This window comes from Stegostoma tigrinum, chromosome 11 (assembly GCF_030684315.1).
Source record: "Stegostoma tigrinum isolate sSteTig4 chromosome 11, sSteTig4.hap1, whole genome shotgun sequence".
NCBI lineage: Eukaryota > Metazoa > Chordata > Chondrichthyes > Orectolobiformes > Stegostomatidae > Stegostoma > Stegostoma tigrinum.
The window spans coordinates 33826296-33849049 of NC_081364.1; positions in this window are offsets into that span (position 1 = coordinate 33826296).

Genomic DNA, 22754 nt, shown 5'->3' on the forward strand with positions numbered 1-22754 from the left:
CTGTTTCAGCCCCTATGTTTCTCGCCCTCTGTTTCATATGCTCTGTTACAGCCCCTTTCTTTCTCGCCCTCTGTTACAGCGCCTGTGTTTCTCACCCTCTGTATCAGCCTCTCTGTTTCAGCTCCTTTGTTTCAGCCCCTCTGTTTCTAGCTCTCTGTTTCTCGCCCTCTGTTTCAGACCCTCTGTTTCAGCCCCTCTGTTTCTCGCACTCAATTTCTCGCCCTCTGTTTCTCGCACTCTATTTCTCGCCCTCTGTTTCTCGTCCTCTGTTTCTCGCCCTCTGTTTCAGCCCCTCTGTTTCTCGCCCTCTTTTTAACCCCCACTGTTTCAGCCCCTCTTTTTCTCGCCCTCTGTTTCAGCCCGTCTGTTTCACCCCCTCTGTATCAGCCCCTCTGTTACAGCCCCTTTGTTTCAGCCCCTCTGTTTCTCGCCCTCTGTTTCAGCCCCTCTGTTTCTGCCCCTCTGTTTCTCGCCCTCTGTCTCTCGCCCTCTGTTTCAGCCCCTTTGTTTCTCGCCCTGAGTTCCAACCCCTCTGTTTCAGTCCCTGTGTTTCTCTCTCTCTGTTTCAGCCCCTCTGTTTCTCGCCCTCTGTTTCAGCCCCTTTGTTTCAACCCCTCTGTCTCTCGTCCTCTGTTTCAGCCCCTCTGTTTCAGCCCCTCTGTTTCTTGCCGTCTGTTTCAGACGGTCTGTTTCAGCCCCTCTGTTTCTCGCCCTCTGTTACTCGCCCTCTGTTTCTCGCACACTGTTTCTGCCTCTCTGCTTCAGCCCCTCTGTTTCTCCCCTTCTGTTTCAGCCCCTCTGTTTCTCGCCCTCTGTTTCAGCCCCTCTGTTACAGCCCCTCTGTTTCAGCTCCTCTGTTTCTCGCCCTTTGTTTCAGCACCTACGTTTCAGCCCCTCTGTTTCTCGCCCTCTGTTTCAGCCCCTCTGTTTCTCGCCAGCTGTTTCAGCCCCGCTGTTTCAGCCCCTCTCTTTCTGGCCCTCTGTTTCTCGCTCGTTGTTTCTTCACATCTTTTCTCGCCCTCTGTTTCAGCCCGGCTGTTTCAAACGCTCTGTTTCTCGCCCTCTGTTTCTCGCCCTCTGTTTCAGCCCCTCTGTTTCTCGCCCTGTGTTTCAACCCCTCTGTTTCATCCCCTGTGTTTCTCGCCCTCTGTTTCAGCCCCTCAGTTTCTCGCCCTCTGTTTCAGCCCCTCTGGTTCACCTGCTCTGTTTCAGCCCCTCTGTTTCACGTCCTCTGTTTCTCGTCCTCTGTTTCATCCCGTTTGTTTCAGCCCCTCTGTTTCAGCCCCGCTGTTTCAGCCCCTCTGTTTCACGCCCTCTGTTTCAGCCCCTCTCTTTCTGGCCCTCTGTTTCTCGCTCGTTGTTTCTTCACATCTTTTCTCGCCCTCTGTTTCAGCCCCTCTGTTTCAGCCCCTCTGATTCTCGCCCTCTGTTTCAGCCCCTCTGTTTCTCACCCTCTGTTTTAGCCCCTCTGTTTCATGCCCACTCATTCAGCCACTCTGATTCTCGCCCTCTGGTTCTCGCCCTCTGTTTCTTACGCTCTGTTTCAGCCCCTTTCTTTCTCGCCCTCTGTTACAGCGCCTGAGTTTCTCATCCTCTGTATCAGTCTCTCTGTTTCAGCTCCTTTATTTCAGCCCCTCTGTTTCTAGCCCTCTGTTTCTCGCCCTCTGTTTCAGACCCTCTGTTTCAGCCCTTCTGTGTCTGGCACTCTATTTCTCGCCCTCTGTTTCTCGCCCTCTGTTTCAGCCCCTCGGTTTCTGCCCCACTGTTTCTCGCCCTCTGTTTCAGCCCCTCTGTTTCTCGCCCTCTATTTCTCGTCCTCTGTTTCAGCCCCTCTGTTTCTCGCCCTCTGTTTCAGCCCCTCTGTTTCAGCCCCTCTGTTTCTCATCCTCTGTTTCAGCCCCTCTGTTTCAGACCCTCTGTTTCTCACACTCTGTTTCTCGCCCTCTGTTTCAGCCACTCTGTTTCAGCCCTCTGTTTCTCGCACTCTGTTTCAGCCTCTCTGTTTCAGCCCCTCTGTTTCTCGCCCTCTGTTTCTCGCCCTCTCTTTCAGCCGCTGTGAGTCTAGCCCTCTGTTTCAGCTCCTCTTTTTCTCGCCCTCTGTTTCAGCCCCTTTGTTTCAGCCCCTGTGTTTCTCGCCGTTTGTTTCTCGTCCTCTTTTTCAGAACCTCTGTTTCTCGCCCTCTGTTTCAGCCCCTCTGCTTCAGCCCCTCTGTTTCTCCCCCTCTGTTTCAGCCCCTCTGTTTCTCGCCCTCTGTTTCTCGCCCTCTGTTTCTCGCCCTCTGTTTCAGCCCCGCTGTTTCAGCCCCTCTGTTTCACGCCCTCTGTTTCAGCCCCTCTGTTTCAGCCCGTCTGTTTCTCGCCCTCTGTTTCAGCCCCTCTGCTTCAGCCCCTCTGTTTCTCCCCCTCTGTTTCAGCCCCTCTGTTTCTCGCCCTCTGTTTCTCGCCCTCAGTTTCTCGCCCTCTGTTTCAGCCCCGCTGTTTCAGTCCCTCTGTTTCACGCCATCTGTTTCAGCCCCTCTGTTTCAGCCCGTCTGTTTCTCGCCCTCTCTTTCAGCCCCTCTGTTTCAGCCTCTGTGTTTCTCACCCTCTGTTTCAGCCCCTCTGTTTCAGACCCTCTGTTTCTCGCACTCTGTTTCTCGCCGTCTGTTTCTCCCCCTCTGTTCCAGCCACTCTGTTTCAGCCCCTCTGTTTCAGCCCTCTGTTTCTCGCACTCTGTTTCAGCCTCTCTGTTTCAGCCCCTGTGTTTCTCGCCCTCTGTTTTTCGCCTTCTCTTTCAGCCCCTGTGAGCCTAGCCCTCTGTTTCAGCTCCTCTGTTTCTCGCCCTCTGTTTCAGCCCCTTTTTTTTCAGCCCCTCTGTTTCTCGCCCTCTGTTTCGTCCCCTCTGTTTCAGCCCCTCTGTTTCTCGCCCTCTGTTGCTCGCCCTCTTTTTCTCGCCCACTGTTTCAGCCCCTCTGCTTCAGCCCCTCTGTTTCTCCATCTCTGTTTCAGCCCCTCTGTTTCTCGCCCTCTGTTTCAGCCCCTCTGTTACAGCCCCTCTGTTTCAGCCTATCTGTTTCTCTCCCTCTGATTCAGCCACTCTGTTTCTCGCCCTCAGTATCAGCGCCTCTGTTTCAGCCCCTCTGTTTCTCGTCCTCTGTTTCAGCCCCTCTGTTTCTCGTCCTCTGTTTCTCACCCTCTGTTTCAGCCCCTCTGTTTCAGCCCCGCTCTTTCTCGCCCTCAGTTTCAGCCCCTCTGTTTATCGACCTCTGTATCAGCCCCTCTGTTTCAGCGCCTCTGTTTCAGCCCCTCTGTTTCTCGCCCTCAGTTTCTCGCCCTCTGTTTCTCGCCCTCTGTTTCTCCCCCTCTGTTTCAGCCCCTCTGTTTCAGCCCCTCTGTTCCTCGCACTCTGTTTCAGCCCATCTGTTTCTCGCCCTCTGTTTCAGCCCCTCTGTTTCATCCCGCCCTTTTCAGCCCCTCTGTTTCTCGCCCTCTGTTTCAGCCCCTGTCTTTCTCGCCCTCTTTTTTTTGCCCCTCTGTTTCAGCCCCTCTCTTTCTCGCCCTCTGTTTCAGTCCTTCTGTTTCTCGCCCTCTGTTTCTCGCCCTCTGTTTCTCATCCTCTGTTTCAGCCCCTCTGTTTCAGACCCTCTGTTTCTTTGCACTCTGTTTCTCGCCCTCTGTTCCAGCCACTCTGTTTCAGCCCCCTGTTTCTCGCACTCTGTTTCAGCCTCTCTGTTTCAGCCCCTCTGTTTCTCGCCCTCTGTTTCTCGCCATCTCTTTCAGCCCCTGTTAGTCTAGCCCTCTGTTTCAGCTCCTCTTTTTCTCGCCCTCTGTTTCAGCCCCTCTGTTTCTCGCCCTCAGTTTCTCCCCCTCTGTTTCTCGCCGTCTGTTTCTCGTCCTCTGTTTCAGCCCCTCTGTTTCTCGTCCTCTGTTTCAGCCCCTCTGTTTCTCGCCCTCTGTTTCAGCCCCTCTGCTTCAGCCCCTCTGTTTCTCCCCCTCTGTTTCAGCCCCTCTGTTTCTCGCCCTCTGTTTCTCGCCCTCTGTTTCTCGCCCTCTGTTTCAGCCCCGCTGTTTCAGCCCCTCAGTTTCACGCCCTCTGTTTCAGCCCCTCTGTTTCAGCCCGTCTGTTTCTCGCCCTCTGTTTCAGCTCCTCTGCTTCAGCCCCTCTGTTTCTCCCCCTCTGTTTCAGCCCCTCTGTTTCTCGCCCTCTGTTTCTCGATCTCTGTTTCTCGCCCTCTGTTTCAGCCCCGCTGTTTCAGCCCCTCTGTTTCACGCCCTCTGTTTCAGCCCCTCTGTTTCAGCCCGTCTGTTTCTCGTCCTCTCTTTCAGCCCCTCTGTTTCAGCCTCTGTGTTTCTCATCCTCTGTTTCAGCCCCTCTGTTTCAGACCCTCTGTTTCTCGCACTCTGTTTCTCGCCGTCTGTTTCTCCCCCTCTGTTCCAGCCACTCTGTTTCAGCCCCTCTGTTTCAGCCCTCTGTTTCTCGCACTCTGTTTCAGCCTCTCTGTTTCAGCCCCTCTGTTTCTCGCCCTCTGTTTCTCGCCTTCTCTTTCAGCCCCTGTGAGCCTAGCCCTCTGTTTCAGCTCCTCTGTTTCTCGCCCTCTGTTTCAGCCCCTTTTTTTTCAGCCCCTCTGTTTCTCGCCCTCTGTTTCGTCCCCTCTGTTTCAGCCCCTATGTTTCTCGCCCTCTGTTGCTCGCCCTCTTTTTCTCGCCCACTGTTTCAGCCCCTCTGCTTCAGCCCCTCTGTTTCTCCATCTCTGTTTCAGCCCCTCTGTTTCTCGCCCTCTGTTTCAGCCCCTCTGTTACAGCCCCTCTGTTTCAGCCCATCTGTTTCTCTCCCTCTGATTCAGCCACTCTGTTTCTCGCCCCCAGTATGAGCGCCTCTGTTTCAGCCCCTCTGTTTCTCGTCCTCTGTTTCAGCCTCTCTGTTTCTCGTCCTCTGTTTCTCACCCTGTGTTTCAGCCCCTCTGTTTCAGCCCCGCTCTTTCTCGCCCTCAGTTTCAGCCCCTCTGTTTATCGCCCTCTGTATCAGCCCCTCTGTTTCAGCGCCTCTGTTTCAGCCCCTCTGTTTCTCACCCTCAGTTTCTCGCCCTCTGTTTCTCGCCCTCTGTTTCTGGCCCTCTGTTTCAGCCCCTCTGTTTCTTGCCCTCTGTTTCAGCCCATCTGTTTCTCGCCCTCTGTTTCAGCCCCTCTGTTTCATCACGCCCTTTTCAGCCCCTCTGTTTCTCGCCCTCTGTTTCAGCCCCTGTCTTTCTCGCCCTCTTTTTTTTGCCCCTCTGTTTCAGCCCCTCTCTTTCTCGCCCTCTGTTTCAGTCCTTCTGTTTCTCGCCCTCTGTTTCTCGCCCTCTGTTTCTCATCCTCTGTTTCAGCCCCTCTGTTTCAGACCCTCTGTTTCTTTGCACTCTGTATCTCGCCGTCTGTTTCTCGCCCTCTGTTCCAGCCATTCTGTTTCAGCCCCTCTGCTTCAGCCCTCTGTTTCTCGCACTCTGTTTCAGCCTCTCTGTTTCAGCCCCTCTGTTTCTTGCCCTCTGTTTCTCGCAGTCTCTTTCAGCCCCTGTGAGTCTATCCCTCTGTTTCTGCCCCTCTGTTTCTCGCCCTCTGTCTCTCGCCCTCTGTTTCAGCCCCTTTGTTTCTCGCCCTGAGTTCCAACCCCTCTGTTTCAGTCCCTGTGTTTCTCTCTCTCTGTTTCAGCCCCTCTGTTTCTCGCCCTCTGTTTCAGCCCCTTTGTTTCAACCCCTCTGTCTCTCGTCCTCTGTTTCAGCCCCTCTGTTTCAGCCCCTCTGTTTCTTGCCGTCTGTTTCAGACGGTCTGTTTCAGCCCCTCTGTTTCTCGCCCTCTGTTACTCGCCCTCTGTTTCTCGCACACTGTTTCTGCCTCTCTGCTTCAGCCCCTCTGTTTCTCCCCTTCTGTTTCAGCCCCTCTGTTTCTCGCCCTCTGTTTCAGCCCCTCTGTTACAGCCCCTCTGTTTCAGCTCCTCTGTTTCTCGCCCTTTGTTTCAGCACCTACGTTTCAGCCCCTCTGTTTCTCGCCCTCTGTTTCAGCCCCTCTGTTTCTCGCCAGCTGTTTCAGCCCCGCTGTTTCAGCCCCTCTCTTTCTGGCCCTCTGTTTCTCGCTCGTTGTTTCTTCACATCTTTTCTCGCCCTCTGTTTCAGCCCGGCTGTTTCAAACGCTCTGTTTCTCGCCCTCTGTTTCTCGCCCTCTGTTTCAGCCCCTCTGTTTCTCGCCCTGTGTTTCAACCCCTCTGTTTCATCCCCTGTGTTTCTCGCCCTCTGTTTCAGCCCCTCAGTTTCTCGCCCTCTGTTTCAGCCCCTCTGGTTCACCCGCTCTGTTTCAGCCCCTCTGTTTCACGTCCTCTGTTTCTCGTCCTCTGTTTCATCCCGTTTGTTTCAGCCCCTCTGTTTCAGCCCCGCTGTTTCAGCCCCTCTGTTTCTCGCCCTCTGTTTCAGCCCCTCTGTTTCAGCCCCTCTGTTTCTCATCCTCTGTTTCAGCCCCTCTGTTTCAGACCCTCTGTTTCTCACACTCTGTTTCTCGCCCTCTGTTTCAGCCACTCTGTTTCAGCCCTCTGTTTCTCGCACTCTGTTTCAGCCTCTCTGTTTCAGCCCCTCTGTTTCTCGCCCTCTGTTTCTCGCCCTCTCTTTCAGCCGCTGTGAGTCTAGCCCTCTGTTTCAGCTCCTCTTTTTCTCGCCCTCTGTTTCAGCCCCTTTGTTTCAGCCCCTGTGTTTCTCGCCGTTTGTTTCTCGTCCTCTTTTTCAGAACCTCTGTTTCTCGCCCTCTGTTTCAGCCCCTCTGCTTCAGCCCCTCTGTTTCTCCCCCTCTGTTTCAGCCCCTCTGTTTCTCGCCCTCTGTTTCTCGCCCTCTGTTTCTCGCCCTCTGTTTCAGCCCCGCTGTTTCAGCCCCTCTGTTTCACGCCCTCTGTTTCAGCCCCTCTGTTTCAGCCCGTCTGTTTCTCGCCCTCTGTTTCAGCCCCTCTGCTTCAGCCCCTCTGTTTCTCCCCCTCTGTTTCAGCCCCTCTGTTTCTCGCCCTATGTTTCTCGCCCTCAGTTTCTCGCCCTCTGTTTCAGCCCCGCTGTTTCAGTCCCTCTGTTTCACGCCATCTGTTTCAGCCCCTCTGTTTCAGCCCGTCTGTTTCTCGCCCTCTCTTTCAGCCCCTCTGTTTCAGCCTCTGTGTTTCTCACCCTCTGTTTCAGCCCCTCTGTTTCAGACCCTCTGTTTCTCGCACTCTGTTTCTCGCCGTCTGTTTCTCCCCCTCTGTTCCAGCCACTCTGTTTCAGCCCCTCTGTTTCAGCCCTCTGTTTCTCGCACTCTGTTTCAGCCTCTCTGTTTCAGCCCCTGTGTTTCTCGCCCTCTGTTTTTCGCCTTCTCTTTCAGCCCCTGTGAGCCTAGCCCTCTGTTTCAGCTCCTCTGTTTCTCGCCCTCTGTTTCAGCCCCTTTTTTTTCAGCCCCTCTGTTTCTCGCCCTCTGTTTCGTCCCCTCTGTTTCAGCCCCTCTGTTTCTCGCCCTCTGTTGCTCGCCCTCTTTTTCTCGCCCACTGTTTCAGCCCCTCTGCTTCAGCCCCTCTGTTTCTCCATCTCTGTTTCAGCCCCTCTGTTTCTCGCCCTCTGTTTCAGCCCCTCTGTTACAGCCCCTCTGTTTCAGCCTATCTGTTTCTCTCCCTCTGATTCAGCCACTCTGTTTCTCGCCCTCAGTATCAGCGCCTCTGTTTCAGCCCCTCTGTTTCTCGTCCTCTGTTTCAGCCCCTCTGTTTCTCGTCCTCTGTTTCTCACCCTCTGTTTCTCGCCCTCTGTTTCAGCCCCTCTGCTTCAGCCCCTCTGTTTCTCCCCCTCTGTTTCAGCCCCTCTGTTTCTCGCCCTCTGTTTCTCGCCCTCTGTTTCTCGCCCTCTGTTTCAGCCCCGCTGTTTCAGCCCCTCAGTTTCACGCCCTCTGTTTCAGCCCCTCAGTTTCTCGCCCTCTGTTTCAGCCCCTCTGGTTCACCCGCTCTGTTTCAGCCCCTCTGTTTCTCGCCCTCTGTTTCAGCCGCTCTGTTTCACGTCCTCTGTTTCTCGTCCTCTGTTTCTCGCCCTCTGTTTCAGCCCCTCTGTTTCTCGCCCTCTGTTTCAGCCCCTCTGTTTCATGCCCACTCATTCAGCCACTCTGATTCTCGCCCTCTGTTTCAGCCCCTCTGTTTCTCGCCCTCTGTTTCAGCCCCTTTGTTTCTCGCCCTCTGTTTCAGCCCCTCTGTTTCAGCCCATCTGTTTCTCGCCCTCTGATTCAGCCACGCTGTTTCTCGCCCTCTGTTTCAGCCCTTCTGTTTCAGCCCCTTTGCTTCAGTCCCTCTGTTCCACACCCTCTGTTTCAGCCCCTCTGTTTCTCGCCCTCTGTTTCTCGCCCCATGTTTCAGCCACTCTGCTTCTCGCCTCTTTTTCAGCCCCTCTGTTTCATGCCCACTGTTTCAGCCCCTTTGTTTCTCGCCCTCTGTTTCAGCCCCTCTGTTTCTCGCCCTCTGTTTCAACTCCTTTGTTTCACCCACTCTGTTTCTCGCCCTCTGTTTCAGCCCCTTTGCTTCAGCCCCTCTGTTTCTCACCCTCTGTTTCAGCCCCTCTGTTTCAGCCCCTCTGCTTCTCGCCTCTTTTTTTGCCCCTCTGTTTCAGCCCCTGTGCTTCTCGCCCTCTCTTTCTCGCCCTCTGTTTCTCGCCCTCTCTTTCTCGCCCTCAGTTTCAGCCCCTCTATTTCAGCCCCTCTGTTTCTCGCCCTCTGTTTCAGCCGCTCTGTTTCACGTCCTCTGTTTCTCGTCCTCTGTTTCATCCCTTTTGTTTCAGCCCCTCTGTTTCTTGCCCTCTGTTTCAGCCCCTCTGTTTCATGCCCACTCATTCAGCCACTCTGATTCTCGCCCTCTGTTTCAGCCCCTCTGTTTCTCGCCCTCTGTTTCATATGCTCTGTTACAGCCCCTTTCTTTCTCGCCCTCTGTTACAGCGCCTGTGTTTCTCACCCTCTGTATCAGCCTCTCTGTTTCAGCTCCTTTGTTTCAGCCCCTCTGTTTCTAGCTCTCTGTTTCTCGCCCTCTGTTTCAGACCCTCTGTTTCAGCCCCTCTGTTTCTCGCACTCTATTTCTCGCCCTCTGTTTCTCGTCCTCTGTTTCTCGCCCTCAGTTTCAGCCCCTCTGTTTCATCCCCAGTGTTTCTCGCCCTCTGTTTCAGCCCCTCAGTTTCTCGCCCTCTGTTTCAGCCCCTCTGGTTCACCCGCTCTGTTTCAGCCCCTCTGTTTCTCGCCCTCTGTTTCAGCCGCTCTGTTTCACGTCCTCTGTTTCTCGTCCTCTGTTTCTCGCCCTCTCTTTCAGCCCCCCTGTTTCTCGCCCTCTGTTTCAGCCCCTCTGTTTCATGCCCACTCATTCAGCCACTCTGATTCTCGCCCTCTGTTTCAGCCCCTATGTTTCTCGCCCTCTGTTTCATATGCTCTGTTACAGCCCCTTTCTTTCTCGCCCTCTGTTACAGCGCCTGTGTTTCTCACCCTCTGTATCAGCCTCTCTGTTTCAGCTCCTTTGTTTCAGCCCCTCTGTTTCTAGCTCTCTGTTTCTCGCCCTCTGTTTCAGACCCTCTGTTTCAGCCCCTCTGTTTCTCGCACTCAATTTCTCGCCCTCTGTTTCTCGCACTCTATTTCTCGCCCTCTGTTTCTCGTCCTCTGTTTCTCGCCCTCTGTTTCAGCCCCTCTGTTTCTCGCCCTCTTTTTAACCCCCACTGTTTCAGCCCCTCTTTTTCTCGCCCTCTGTTTCAGCCCGTCTGTTTCACCCCCTCTGTATCAGCCCCTCTGTTACAGCCCCTTTGTTTCAGCCCCTCTGTTTCTCGCCCTCTGTTTCAGCCCCTCTGTTTCTGCCCCTCTGTTTCTCGCCCTCTGTCTCTCGCCCTCTGTTTCAGCCCCTTTGTTTCTCGCCCTGAGTTCCAACCCCTCTGTTTCAGTCCCTGTGTTTCTCTCTCTCTGTTTCAGCCCCTCTGTTTCTCGCCCTCTGTTTCAGCCCCTTTGTTTCAACCCCTCTGTCTCTCGTCCTCTGTTTCAGCCCCTCTGTTTCAGCCCCTCTGTTTCTTGCCGTCTGTTTCAGACGGTCTGTTTCAGCCCCTCTGTTTCTCGCCCTCTGTTACTCGCCCTCTGTTTCTCGCACACTGTTTCTGCCTCTCTGCTTCAGCCCCTCTGTTTCTCCCCTTCTGTTTCAGCCCCTCTGTTTCTCGCCCTCTGTTTCAGCCCCTCTGTTACAGCCCCTCTGTTTCAGCTCCTCTGTTTCTCGCCCTTTGTTTCAGCACCTACGTTTCAGCCCCTCTGTTTCTCGCCCTCTGTTTCAGCCCCTCTGTTTCTCGCCAGCTGTTTCAGCCCCGCTGTTTCAGCCCCTCTCTTTCTGGCCCTCTGTTTCTCGCTCGTTGTTTCTTCACATCTTTTCTCGCCCTCTGTTTCAGCCCGGCTGTTTCAAACGCTCTGTTTCTCGCCCTCTGTTTCTCGCCCTCTGTTTCAGCCCCTCTGTTTCTCGCCCTGTGTTTCAACCCCTCTGTTTCATCCCCTGTGTTTCTCGCCCTCTGTTTCAGCCCCTCAGTTTCTCGCCCTCTGTTTCAGCCCCTCTGGTTCACCTGCTCTGTTTCAGCCCCTCTGTTTCACGTCCTCTGTTTCTCGTCCTCTGTTTCATCCCGTTTGTTTCAGCCCCTCTGTTTCAGCCCCGCTGTTTCAGCCCCTCTGTTTCACGCCCTCTGTTTCAGCCCCTCTCTTTCTGGCCCTCTGTTTCTCGCTCGTTGTTTCTTCACATCTTTTCTCGCCCTCTGTTTCAGCCCCTCTGTTTCAGCCCCTCTGATTCTCGCCCTCTGTTTCAGCCCCTCTGTTTCTCACCCTCTGTTTTAGCCCCTCTGTTTCATGCCCACTCATTCAGCCACTCTGATTCTCGCCCTCTGGTTCTCGCCCTCTGTTTCTTACGCTCTGTTTCAGCCCCTTTCTTTCTCGCCCTCTGTTACAGCGCCTGAGTTTCTCATCCTCTGTATCAGTCTCTCTGTTTCAGCTCCTTTATTTCAGCCCCTCTGTTTCTAGCCCTCTGTTTCTCGCCCTCTGTTTCAGACCCTCTGTTTCAGCCCTTCTGTGTCTCGCACTCTATTTCTCGCCCTCTGTTTCTCGCCCTCTGTTTCAGCCCCTCGGTTTCTGCCCCACTGTTTCTCGCCCTCTGTTTCAGCCCCTCTGTTTCTCGCCCTCTATTTCTCGTCCTCTGTTTCAGCCCCTCTGTTTCTCGCCCTCTGTTTCAGCCCCTCTGTTTCAGCCCCTCTGTTTCTCATCCTCTGTTTCAGCCCCTCTGTTTCAGACCCTCTGTTTCTCACACTCTGTTTCTCGCCCTCTGTTTCAGCCACTCTGTTTCAGCCCTCTGTTTCTCGCACTCTGTTTCAGCCTCTCTGTTTCAGCCCCTCTGTTTCTCGCCCTCTGTTTCTCGCCCTCTCTTTCAGCCGCTGTGAGTCTAGCCCTCTGTTTCAGCTCCTCTTTTTCTCGCCCTCTGTTTCAGCCCCTTTGTTTCAGCCCCTGTGTTTCTCGCCGTTTGTTTCTCGTCCTCTTTTTCAGAACCTCTGTTTCTCGCCCTCTGTTTCAGCCCCTCTGCTTCAGCCCCTCTGTTTCTCCCCCTCTGTTTCAGCCCCTCTGTTTCTCGCCCTCTGTTTCTCGCCCTCTGTTTCTCGCCCTCTGTTTCAGCCCCGCTGTTTCAGCCCCTCTGTTTCACGCCCTCTGTTTCAGCCCCTCTGTTTCAGCCCGTCTGTTTCTCGCCCTCTGTTTCAGCCCCTCTGCTTCAGCCCCTCTGTTTCTCCCCCTCTGTTTCAGCCCCTCTGTTTCTCGCCCTATGTTTCTCGCCCTCAGTTTCTCGCCCTCTGTTTCAGCCCCGCTGTTTCAGTCCCTCTGTTTCACGCCATCTGTTTCAGCCCCTCTGTTTCAGCCCGTCTGTTTCTCGCCCTCTCTTTCAGCCCCTCTGTTTCAGCCTCTGTGTTTCTCACCCTCTGTTTCAGCCCCTCTGTTTCAGACCCTCTGTTTCTCGCACTCTGTTTCTCGCCGTCTGTTTCTCCCCCTCTGTTCCAGCCACTCTGTTTCAGCCCCTCTGTTTCAGCCCTCTGTTTCTCGCACTCTGTTTCAGCCTCTCTGTTTCAGCCCCTGTGTTTCTCGCCCTCTGTTTTTCGCCTTCTCTTTCAGCCCCTGTGAGCCTAGCCCTCTGTTTCAGCTCCTCTGTTTCTCGCCCTCTGTTTCAGCCCCTTTTTTTTCAGCCCCTCTGTTTCTCGCCCTCTGTTTCGTCCCCTCTGTTTCAGCCCCTCTGTTTCTCGCCCTCTGTTGCTCGCCCTCTTTTTCTCGCCCACTGTTTCAGCCCCTCTGCTTCAGCCCCTCTGTTTCTCCATCTCTGTTTCAGCCCCTCTGTTTCTCGCCCTCTGTTTCAGCCCCTCTGTTACAGCCCCTCTGTTTCAGCCTATCTGTTTCTCTCCCTCTGATTCAGCCACTCTGTTTCTCGCCCTCAGTATCAGCGCCTCTGTTTCAGCCCCTCTGTTTCTCGTCCTCTGTTTCAGCCCCTCTGTTTCTCGTCCTCTGTTTCTCACCCTCTGTTTCAGCCCCTCTGTTTCAGCCCCGCTCTTTCTCGCCCTCAGTTTCAGCCCCTCTGTTTATCGACCTCTGTATCAGCCCCTCTGTTTCAGCGCCTCTGTTTCAGCCCCTCTGTTTCTCGCCCTCAGTTTCTCGCCCTCTGTTTCTCGCCCTCTGTTTCTCCCCCTCTGTTTCAGCCCCTCTGTTTCAGCCCCTCTGTTCCTCGCACTCTGTTTCAGCCCATCTGTTTCTCGCCCTCTGTTTCAGCCCCTCTGTTTCATCCCGCCCTTTTCAGCCCCTCTGTTTCTCGCCCTCTGTTTCAGCCCCTGTCTTTCTCGCCCTCTTTTTTTTGCCCCTCTGTTTCAGCCCCTCTCTTTCTCGCCCTCTGTTTCAGTCCTTCTGTTTCTCGCCCTCTGTTTCTCGCCCTCTGTTTCTCATCCTCTGTTTCAGCCCCTCTGTTTCAGACCCTCTGTTTCTTTGCACTCTGTTTCTCGCCCTCTGTTCCAGCCACTCTGTTTCAGCCCCCTGTTTCTCGCACTCTGTTTCAGCCTCTCTGTTTCAGCCCCTCTGTTTCTCGCCCTCTGTTTCTCGCCATCTCTTTCAGCCCCTGTTAGTCTAGCCCTCTGTTTCAGCTCCTCTTTTTCTCGCCCTCTGTTTCAGCCCCTCTGTTTCTCGCCCTCAGTTTCTCCCCCTCTGTTTCTCGCCGTCTGTTTCTCGTCCTCTGTTTCAGCCCCTCTGTTTCTCGTCCTCTGTTTCAGCCCCTCTGTTTCTCGCCCTCTGTTTCAGCCCCTCTGCTTCAGCCCCTCTGTTTCTCCCCCTCTGTTTCAGCCCCTCTGTTTCTCGCCCTCTGTTTCTCGCCCTCTGTTTCTCGCCCTCTGTTTCAGCCCCGCTGTTTCAGCCCCTCAGTTTCACGCCCTCTGTTTCAGCCCCTCTGTTTCAGCCCGTCTGTTTCTCGCCCTCTGTTTCAGCTCCTCTGCTTCAGCCCCTCTGTTTCTCCCCCTCTGTTTCAGCCCCTCTGTTTCTCGCCCTCTGTTTCTCGATCTCTGTTTCTCGCCCTCTGTTTCAGCCCCGCTGTTTCAGCCCCTCTGTTTCACGCCCTCTGTTTCAGCCCCTCTGTTTCAGCCCGTCTGTTTCTCGTCCTCTCTTTCAGCCCCTCTGTTTCAGCCTCTGTGTTTCTCATCCTCTGTTTCAGCCCCTCTGTTTCAGACCCTCTGTTTCTCGCACTCTGTTTCTCGCCGTCTGTTTCTCCCCCTCTGTTCCAGCCACTCTGTTTCAGCCCCTCTGTTTCAGCCCTCTGTTTCTCGCACTCTGTTTCAGCCTCTCTGTTTCAGCCCCTCTGTTTCTCGCCCTCTGTTTCTCGCCTTCTCTTTCAGCCCCTGTGAGCCTAGCCCTCTGTTTCAGCTCCTCTGTTTCTCGCCCTCTGTTTCAGCCCCTTTTTTTTCAGCCCCTCTGTTTCTCGCCCTCTGTTTCGTCCCCTCTGTTTCAGCCCCTATGTTTCTCGCCCTCTGTTGCTCGCCCTCTTTTTCTCGCCCACTGTTTCAGCCCCTCTGCTTCAGCCCCTCTGTTTCTCCATCTCTGTTTCAGCCCCTCTGTTTCTCGCCCTCTGTTTCAGCCCCTCTGTTACAGCCCCTCTGTTTCAGCCCATCTGTTTCTCTCCCTCTGATTCAGCCACTCTGTTTCTCGCCCCCAGTATGAGCGCCTCTGTTTCAGCCCCTCTGTTTCTCGTCCTCTGTTTCAGCCTCTCTGTTTCTCGTCCTCTGTTTCTCACCCTGTGTTTCAGCCCCTCTGTTTCAGCCCCGCTCTTTCTCGCCCTCAGTTTCAGCCCCTCTGTTTATCGCCCTCTGTATCAGCCCCTCTGTTTCAGCGCCTCTGTTTCAGCCCCTCTGTTTCTCACCCTCAGTTTCTCGCCCTCTGTTTCTCGCCCTCTGTTTCTGGCCCTCTGTTTCAGCCCCTCTGTTTCTTGCCCTCTGTTTCAGCCCATCTGTTTCTCGCCCTCTGTTTCAGCCCCTCTGTTTCATCACGCCCTTTTCAGCCCCTCTGTTTCTCGCCCTCTGTTTCAGCCCCTGTCTTTCTCGCCCTCTTTTTTTTGCCCCTCTGTTTCAGCCCCTCTCTTTCTCGCCCTCTGTTTCAGTCCTTCTGTTTCTCGCCCTCTGTTTCTCGCCCTCTGTTTCTCATCCTCTGTTTCAGCCCCTCTGTTTCAGACCCTCTGTTTCTTTGCACTCTGTATCTCGCCGTCTGTTTCTCGCCCTCTGTTCCAGCCATTCTGTTTCAGCCCCTCTGCTTCAGCCCTCTGTTTCTCGCACTCTGTTTCAGCCTCTCTGTTTCAGCCCCTCTGTTTCTTGCCCTCTGTTTCTCGCAGTCTCTTTCAGCCCCTGTGAGTCTATCCCTCTGTTTCTGCCCCTCTGTTTCTCGCCCTCTGTCTCTCGCCCTCTGTTTCAGCCCCTTTGTTTCTCGCCCTGAGTTCCAACCCCTCTGTTTCAGTCCCTGTGTTTCTCTCTCTCTGTTTCAGCCCCTCTGTTTCTCGCCCTCTGTTTCAGCCCCTTTGTTTCAACCCCTCTGTCTCTCGTCCTCTGTTTCAGCCCCTCTGTTTCAGCCCCTCTGTTTCTTGCCGTCTGTTTCAGACGGTCTGTTTCAGCCCCTCTGTTTCTCGCCCTCTGTTACTCGCCCTCTGTTTCTCGCACACTGTTTCTGCCTCTCTGCTTCAGCCCCTCTGTTTCTCCCCTTCTGTTTCAGCCCCTCTGTTTCTCGCCCTCTGTTTCAGCCCCTCTGTTACAGCCCCTCTGTTTCAGCTCCTCTGTTTCTCGCCCTTTGTTTCAGCACCTACGTTTCAGCCCCTCTGTTTCTCGCCCTCTGTTTCAGCCCCTCTGTTTCTCGCCAGCTGTTTCAGCCCCGCTGTTTCAGCCCCTCTCTTTCTGGCCCTCTGTTTCTCGCTCGTTGTTTCTTCACATCTTTTCTCGCCCTCTGTTTCAGCCCGGCTGTTTCAAACGCTCTGTTTCTCGCCCTCTGTTTCTCGCCCTCTGTTTCAGCCCCTCTGTTTCTCGCCCTGTGTTTCAACCCCTCTGTTTCATCCCCTGTGTTTCTCGCCCTCTGTTTCAGCCCCTCAGTTTCTCGCCCTCTGTTTCAGCCCCTCTGGTTCACCCGCTCTGTTTCAGCCCCTCTGTTTCACGTCCTCTGTTTCTCGTCCTCTGTTTCATCCCGTTTGTTTCAGCCCCTCTGTTTCAGCCCCGCTGTTTCAGCCCCTCTGTTTCTCGCCCTCTGTTTCAGCCCCTCTGTTTCAGCCCCTCTGTTTCTCATCCTCTGTTTCAGCCCCTCTGTTTCAGACCCTCTGTTTCTCACACTCTGTTTCTCGCCCTCTGTTTCAGCCACTCTGTTTCAGCCCTCTGTTTCTCGCACTCTGTTTCAGCCTCTCTGTTTCAGCCCCTCTGTTTCTCGCCCTCTGTTTCTCGCCCTCTCTTTCAGCCGCTGTGAGTCTAGCCCTCTGTTTCAGCTCCTCTTTTTCTCGCCCTCTGTTTCAGCCCCTTTGTTTCAGCCCCTGTGTTTCTCGCCGTTTGTTTCTCGTCCTCTTTTTCAGAACCTCTGTTTCTCGCCCTCTGTTTCAGCCCCTCTGCTTCAGCCCCTCTGTTTCTCCCCCTCTGTTTCAGCCCCTCTGTTTCTCGCCCTCTGTTTCTCGCCCTCTGTTTCTCGCCCTCTGTTTCAGCCCCGCTGTTTCAGCCCCTCTGTTTCACGCCCTCTGTTTCAGCCCCTCTGTTTCAGCCCGTCTGTTTCTCGCCCTCTGTTTCAGCCCCTCTGCTTCAGCCCCTCTGTTTCTCCCCCTCTGTTTCAGCCCCTCTGTTTCTCGCCCTATGTTTCTCGCCCTCAGTTTCTCGCCCTCTGTTTCAGCCCCGCTGTTTCAGTCCCTCTGTTTCACGCCATCTGTTTCAGCCCCTCTGTTTCAGCCCGTCTGTTTCTCGCCCTCTCTTTCAGCCCCTCTGTTTCAGCCTCTGTGTTTCTCACCCTCTGTTTCAGCCCCTCTGTTTCAGACCCTCTGTTTCTCGCACTCTGTTTCTCGCCGTCTGTTTCTCCCCCTCTGTTCCAGCCACTCTGTTTCAGCCCCTCTGTTTCAGCCCTCTGTTTCTCGCACTCTGTTTCAGCCTCTCTGTTTCAGCCCCTGTGTTTCTCGCCCTCTGTTTTTCGCCTTCTCTTTCAGCCCCTGTGAGCCTAGCCCTCTGTTTCAGCTCCTCTGTTTCTCGCCCTCTGTTTCAGCCCCTTTTTTTTCAGCCCCTCTGTTTCTCGCCCTCTGTTTCGTCCCCTCTGTTTCAGCCCCTCTGTTTCTCGCCCTCTGTTGCTCGCCCTCTTTTTCTCGCCCACTGTTTCAGCCCCTCTGCTTCAGCCCCTCTGTTTCTCCATCTCTGTTTCAGCCCCTCTGTTTCTCGCCCTCTGTTTCAGCCCCTCTGTTACAGCCCCTCTGTTTCAGCCTATCTGTTTCTCTCCCTCTGATTCAGCCACTCTGTTTCTCGCCCTCAGTATCAGCGCCTCTGTTTCAGCCCCTCTGTTTCTCGTCCTCTGTTTCAGCCCCTCTGTTTCTCGTCCTCTGTTTCTCACCCTCTGTTTCAGCCCCTCTGTTTCAGCCCCGCTCTTTCTCGCCCTCAGTTTCAGCCCCTCTGTTTATCGACCTCTGTATCAGCCCCTCTGTTTCAGCGCCTCTGTTTCAGCCCCTCTGTTTCTCGCCCTCAGTTTCTCGCCCTCTGTTTCTCGCCCTCTGTTTCTCCCCCTCTGTTTCAGCCCCTCTGTTTCAGCCCCTCTGTTCCTCGCACTCTGTTTCAGCCCATCTGTTTCTCGCCCTCTGTTTCAGCCCCTCTGTTTCATCCCGCCCTTTTCAGCCCCTCTGTTTCTCGCCCTCTGTTTCAGCCCCTGTCTTTCTCGCCCTCTTTTTTTTGCCCCTCTGTTTCAGCCCCTCTCTTTCTCGCCCTCTGTTTCAGTCCTTCTGTTTCTCGCCCTCTGTTTCTCGCCCTCTGTTTCTCATCCTCTGTTTCAGCCCCTCTGTTTCAGACCCTCTGTTTCTTTGCACTCTTTTTCTCGCCCTCTGTTCCAGCCACTCTGTTTCAGCCCCCTGTTTCTCGCACTCTGTTTCAGCCTCTCTGTTTCAGCCCCTCTGTTTCTCGCCCTCTGTTTCTCGCCATCTCTTTCAGCCCCTGTTAGTCTAGCCCTCTGTTTCAGCTCCTCTTTTTCTCGCCCTCTGTTTCAGCCCCTCTGTTTCAGCCCCTCTGTTTCTCGCCCTCAGTTTCTCCCCCTCTGTTTCTCGCCGTCTGTTTCTCATCCTCTGTTTCAGCCCCTCTGTTTCTCGTCCTCTGTTTCAGCCCCTCTGTTTCTCGCCCTCTGTTTCAGCCCCTCTGCTTCAGCCCCTCTGTTTCTCCCCCTCTGTTTCAGCCCCTCTGTTTCTCGCCCTCTGTTTCTCGCCCTCTGTTTCTCGCCCTCTGTTTCAGCCCCGCTGTTTCAGCCCCTCAGTTTCACGCCCTCTGTTTCAGCCCCTCTGTTTCAGCCCGTCTGTTTCTCGCCCTCTGTTTCAGCTCCTCTGCTTCAGCCCCTCTGTTTCTCCCCCTCTGTTTCAGCCCCTCTGTTTCTCGCCCTCTGTTTCTCGATCTCTGTTTCTCGCCCTCTGTTTCAGCCCCGCTGTTTCAGCCCCTCTGTTTCACGCCCTCTGTTTCAGCCCCTCTGTTTCAGCCCGTCTGTTTCTCGTCCTCTCTTTCAGCCCCTCTGTTTCAGCCTCTGTGTTTCTCATCCTCTGTTTCAGCCCCTCTGTTTCAGACCCTCTGTTTCTCGCACTCTGTTTCTCGCCGTCTGTTTCTCCCCCTCTGTTCCAGCCACTCTGTTTCAGCCCCTCTGTTTCAGCCCTCTGTTTCTCGCATTCTGTTTCAGCCTCTCTGTTTCAGCCCCTCTGTTTCTCGCCCTCTGTTTCTCGCCTTCTCTTTCAGCCCCTGTGAGCCTAGCCCTCTGTTTCAGCTCCTCTGTTTCTCGCCCTCTGTTTCAGCCCCTTTTTTTTCAGCCCCTCTGTTTCTCGCCCTCTGTTTCGTCCCCTCTGTTTCAGCCCCTATGTTTCTCGCCCTCTGTTGCTCGCCCTCTTTTTCTCGCCCACTGTTTCAGCCCCTCTGCTTCAGCCCCTCTGTTTCTCCATCTCTGTTTCAGCCCCTCTGTTTCTCGCCCTCTGTTTCAGCCCCTCTGTTACAGCCCCTCTGTTTCAGCCCATCTGTTTCTCTCCCTCTGATTCAGCCACTCTGTTTCTCGCCCCCAGTATGAGCGCCTCTGTTTCAGCCCCTCTGTTTCTCGTCCTCTGTTTCAGCCTCTCTGTTTCTCGTCCTCTGTTTCTCACCCTGTGTTTCAGCCCCTCTGTTTCAGCCCCGCTCTTTCTCGCCCTCAGTTTCAGCCCCTCTGTTTATCGCCCTCTGTATCAGCCCCTCTGTTTCAGCGCCTCTGTTTCAGCCCCTCTGTTTCTCACCCTCAGTTTCTCGCCCTCTGTTTCTCGCCCTCTGTTTCTGGCCCTCTGTTTCAGCCCCTCTGTTTCTTGCCCTCTGTTTCAGCCCATCTGTTTCTCGCCCTCTGTTTCAGCCCCTCTGTTTCATCACGCCCTTTTCAGCCCCTCTGTTTCTCGCCCTCTGTTTCAGCCCCTGTCTTTCTCGCCCTCTTTTTTTTGCCCCTCTGTTTCAGCCCCTCTCTTTCTCGCCCTCTGTTTCAGTCCTTCTGTTTCTCGCCCTCTGTTTCTCGCCCTCTGTTTCTCATCCTCTGTTTCAGCCCCTCTGTTTCAGACCCTCTGTTTCTTTGCACTCTGTATCTCGCCGTCTGTTTCTCGCCCTCTGTTCCAGCCATTCTGTTTCAGCCCCTCTGCTTCAGCCCTCTGTTTCTCGCACTCTGTTTCAGCCTCTCTGTTTCAGCCCCTCTGTTTCTTGCCCTCTGTTTCTCGCAGTCTCTTTCAGCCCCTGTGAGTCTATCCCTCTGTTTCTGCCCCTCTGTTTCTCGCCCTCTGTCTCTCGCCCTCTGTTTCAGCCCCTTTGTTTCTCGCCCTGAGTTCCAACCCCTCTGTTTCAGTCCCTGTGTTTCTCTCTCTCTGTTTCAGCCCCTCTGTTTCTCGCCCTCTGTTTCAGCCCCTTTGTTTCAACCCCTCTGTCTCTCGTCCTCTGTTTCAGCCCCTCTGTTTCAGCCCCTCTGTTTCTTGCCGTCTGTTTCAGACGGTCTGTTTCAGCCCCTCTGTTTCTCGCCCTCTGTTACTCGCCCTCTGTTTCTCGCACACTGTTTCTGCCTCTCTGCTTCAGCCCCTCTGTTTCTCCCCTTCTGTTTCAGCCCCTCTGTTTCTCGCCCTCTGTTTCAGCCCCTCTGTTACAGCCCCTCTGTTTCAGCTCCTCTGTTTCTCGCCCTTTGTTTCAGCACCTACGTTTCAGCCCCTCTGTTTCTCGCCCTCTGTTTCAGCCCCTCTGTTTCTCGCCAGCTGTTTCAGCCCCGCTGTTTCAGCCCCTCTCTTTCTGGCCCTCTGTTTCTCGCTCGTTGTTTCTTCACATCTTTTCTCGCCCTCTGTTTCAGCCCGGCTGTTTCAAACGCTCTGTTTCTCGCCCTCTGTTTCTCGCCCTCTGTTTCAGCCCCTCTGTTTCTCGCCCTGTGTTTCAACCCCTCTGTTTCATCCCCTGTGTTTCTCGCCCTCTGTTTCAGCCCCTCAGTTTCTCGCCCTCTGTTTCAGCCCCTCTGGTTCACCCGCTCTGTTTCAGCCCCTCTGTTTCACGTCCTCTGTTTCTCGTCCTCTGTTTCATCCCGTTTGTTTCAGCCCCTCTGTTTCAGCCCCGCTGTTTCAGCCCCTCTGTTTCACGCCCTCTGTTTCAGCCCCTCTCTTTCTGTCCCTCTGTTTCTCGCTCGTTGTTTCTTCACATCTTTTCTCGCCCTCTGTTTCAGCCCCTCTGTTTCAGCCCCTCTGATTCTCGCCCTCTGTTTCAGCCCCTCTGTTTCTCACCCTCTGTTTTAGCCCCTCTGTTTCATGCCCACTCATTCAGCCACTCTGATTCTCGCCCTCTGGTTCTCGCCCTCTGTTTCTTACGCTCTGTTTCAGCCCCTTTCTTTCTCGCCCTCTGTTACAGCGCCTGAGTTTCTCATCCTCTGTATCAGTCTCTCTGTTTCAGCTCCTTTATTTCAGCCCCTCTGTTTCTAGCCCTCTGTTTCTCGCCCTCTGTTTCAGACCCTCTGTTTCAGCCCTTCTGTGTCTCGCACTCTATTTCTCGCCCTCTGTTTCTCGCCCTCTGTTTCAGCCCCTCGGTTTCTGCCCCACTGTTTCTCGCCCTCTGTTTCAGCCCCTCTGTTTCTCGCCCTCTATTTCTCGTCCTCTGTTTCAGCCCCTCTGTTTCTCGCCCTCTGTTTCAGCCCCTCTGTTTCAGCCCCTCTGTTTCTCATCCTCTGTTTCAGCCCCTCTGTTTCAGACCCTCTGTTTCTCACACTCTGTTTCTCGCCCTCTGTTTCAGCCACTCTGTTTCAGCCCTCTGTTTCTCGCACTCTGTTTCAGCCTCTCTGTTTCAGCCCCTCTGTTTCTCGCCCTCTGTTTCTCGCCCTCTCTTTCAGCCGCTGAGTCTAGCCCTCTGTTTCAGCTCCTCTTTTTCTCGCCCTCTGTTTCAGCCCCTTTGTTTCAGCCCCTGTGTTTCTCGCCGTTTGTTTCTCGTCCTCTTTTTCAGAACCTCTGTTTCTCGCCCTCTGTTTCAGCCCCTCTGCTTCAGCCCCTCTGTTTCTCCCCCTCTGTTTCAGCCCCTCTGTTTCTCGCCCTCTGTTTCTCGCCCTCTGTTTCTCGCCCTCTGTTTCAGCCCCGCTGTTTCAGCCCCTCTGTTTCACGCCCTCTGTTTCAGCCCCTCTGTTTCAGCCCGTCTGTTTCTCGCCCTCTGTTTCAGCCCCTCTGCTTCAGCCCCTCTGTTTCTCCCCCTCTGTTTCAGCCCCTCTGTTTCTCGCCCTCTGTTTCTCGCCCTCAGTTTCTCGCCCTCTGTTTCAGCCCCGCTGTTTCAGTCCCTCTGTTTCACGCCATCTGTTTCAGCCCCTCTGTTTCAGCCCGTCTGTTTCTCGCCCTCTCTTTCAGCCCCTCTGTTTCAGCCTCTGTGTTTCTCACCCTCTGTTTCAGCCCCTCTGTTTCAGACCCTCTGTTTCTCGCACTCTGTTTCTCGCCGTCTGTTTCTCCCCCTCTGTTCCAGCCACTCTGTTTCAGCCCCTCTGTTTCAGCCCTCTGTTTCTCGCACTCTGTTTCAGCCTCTCTGTTTCAGCCCCTGTGTTTCTCGCCCTCTGTTTTTCGCCTTCTCTTTCAGCCCCTGTGAGCCTAGCCCTCTGTTTCAGCTCCTCTGTTTCTCGCCCTCTGTTTCAGCCCCTTTTTTTTCAGCCCCTCTGTTTCTCGCCCTCTGTTTCGTCCCCTCTGTTTCAGCCCCTCTGTTTCTCGCCCTCTGTTGCTCGCCCTCTTTTTCTCGCCCACTGTTTCAGCCCCTCTGCTTCAGCCCCTCTGTTTCTCCATCTCTGTTTCAGCCCCTCTGTTTCTCGCCCTCTGTTTCAGCCCCTCTGTTACAGCCCCTCTGTTTCAGCCTATCTGTTTCTCTCCCTCTGATTCAGCCACTCTGTTTCTCGCCCTCAGTATCAGCGCCTCTGTTTCAGCCCCTCTGTTTCTCGTCCTCTGTTTCAGCCCCTCTGTTTCTCGTCCTCTGTTTCTCACCCTCTGTTTCAGCCCCTCTGTTTCAGCCCCGCTCTTTCTCGCCCTCAGTTTCAGCCCCTCTGTTTATCGACCTCTGTATCAGCCCCTCTGTTTCAGCGCCTCTGTTTCAGCCCCTCTGTTTCTCGCCCTCAGTTTCTCGCCCTCTGTTTCTCGCCCTCTGTTTCTCCCCCTCTGTTTCAGCCCCTCTGTTTCAGCCCCTCTGTTCCTCGCACTCTGTTTCAGCCCATCTGTTTCTCGCCCTCTGTTTCAGCCCCTCTGTTTCATCCCGCCCTTTTCAGCCCCTCTGTTTCTCGCCCTCTGTTTCAGCCCCTGTCTTTCTCGCCCTCTTTTTTTTGCCCCTCTGTTTCAGCCCCTCTCTTTCTCGCCCTCTGTTTCAGTCCTTCTGTTTCTCGCCCTCTGTTTCTCGCCCTCTGTTTCTCATCCTCTGTTTCAGCCCCTCTGTTTCAGACCCTCTGTTTCTTTGCACTCTTTTTCTCGCCCTCTGTTCCAGCCACTCTGTTTCAGCCCCCTGTTTCTCGCACTCTGTTTCAGCCTCTCTGTTTCAGCCCCT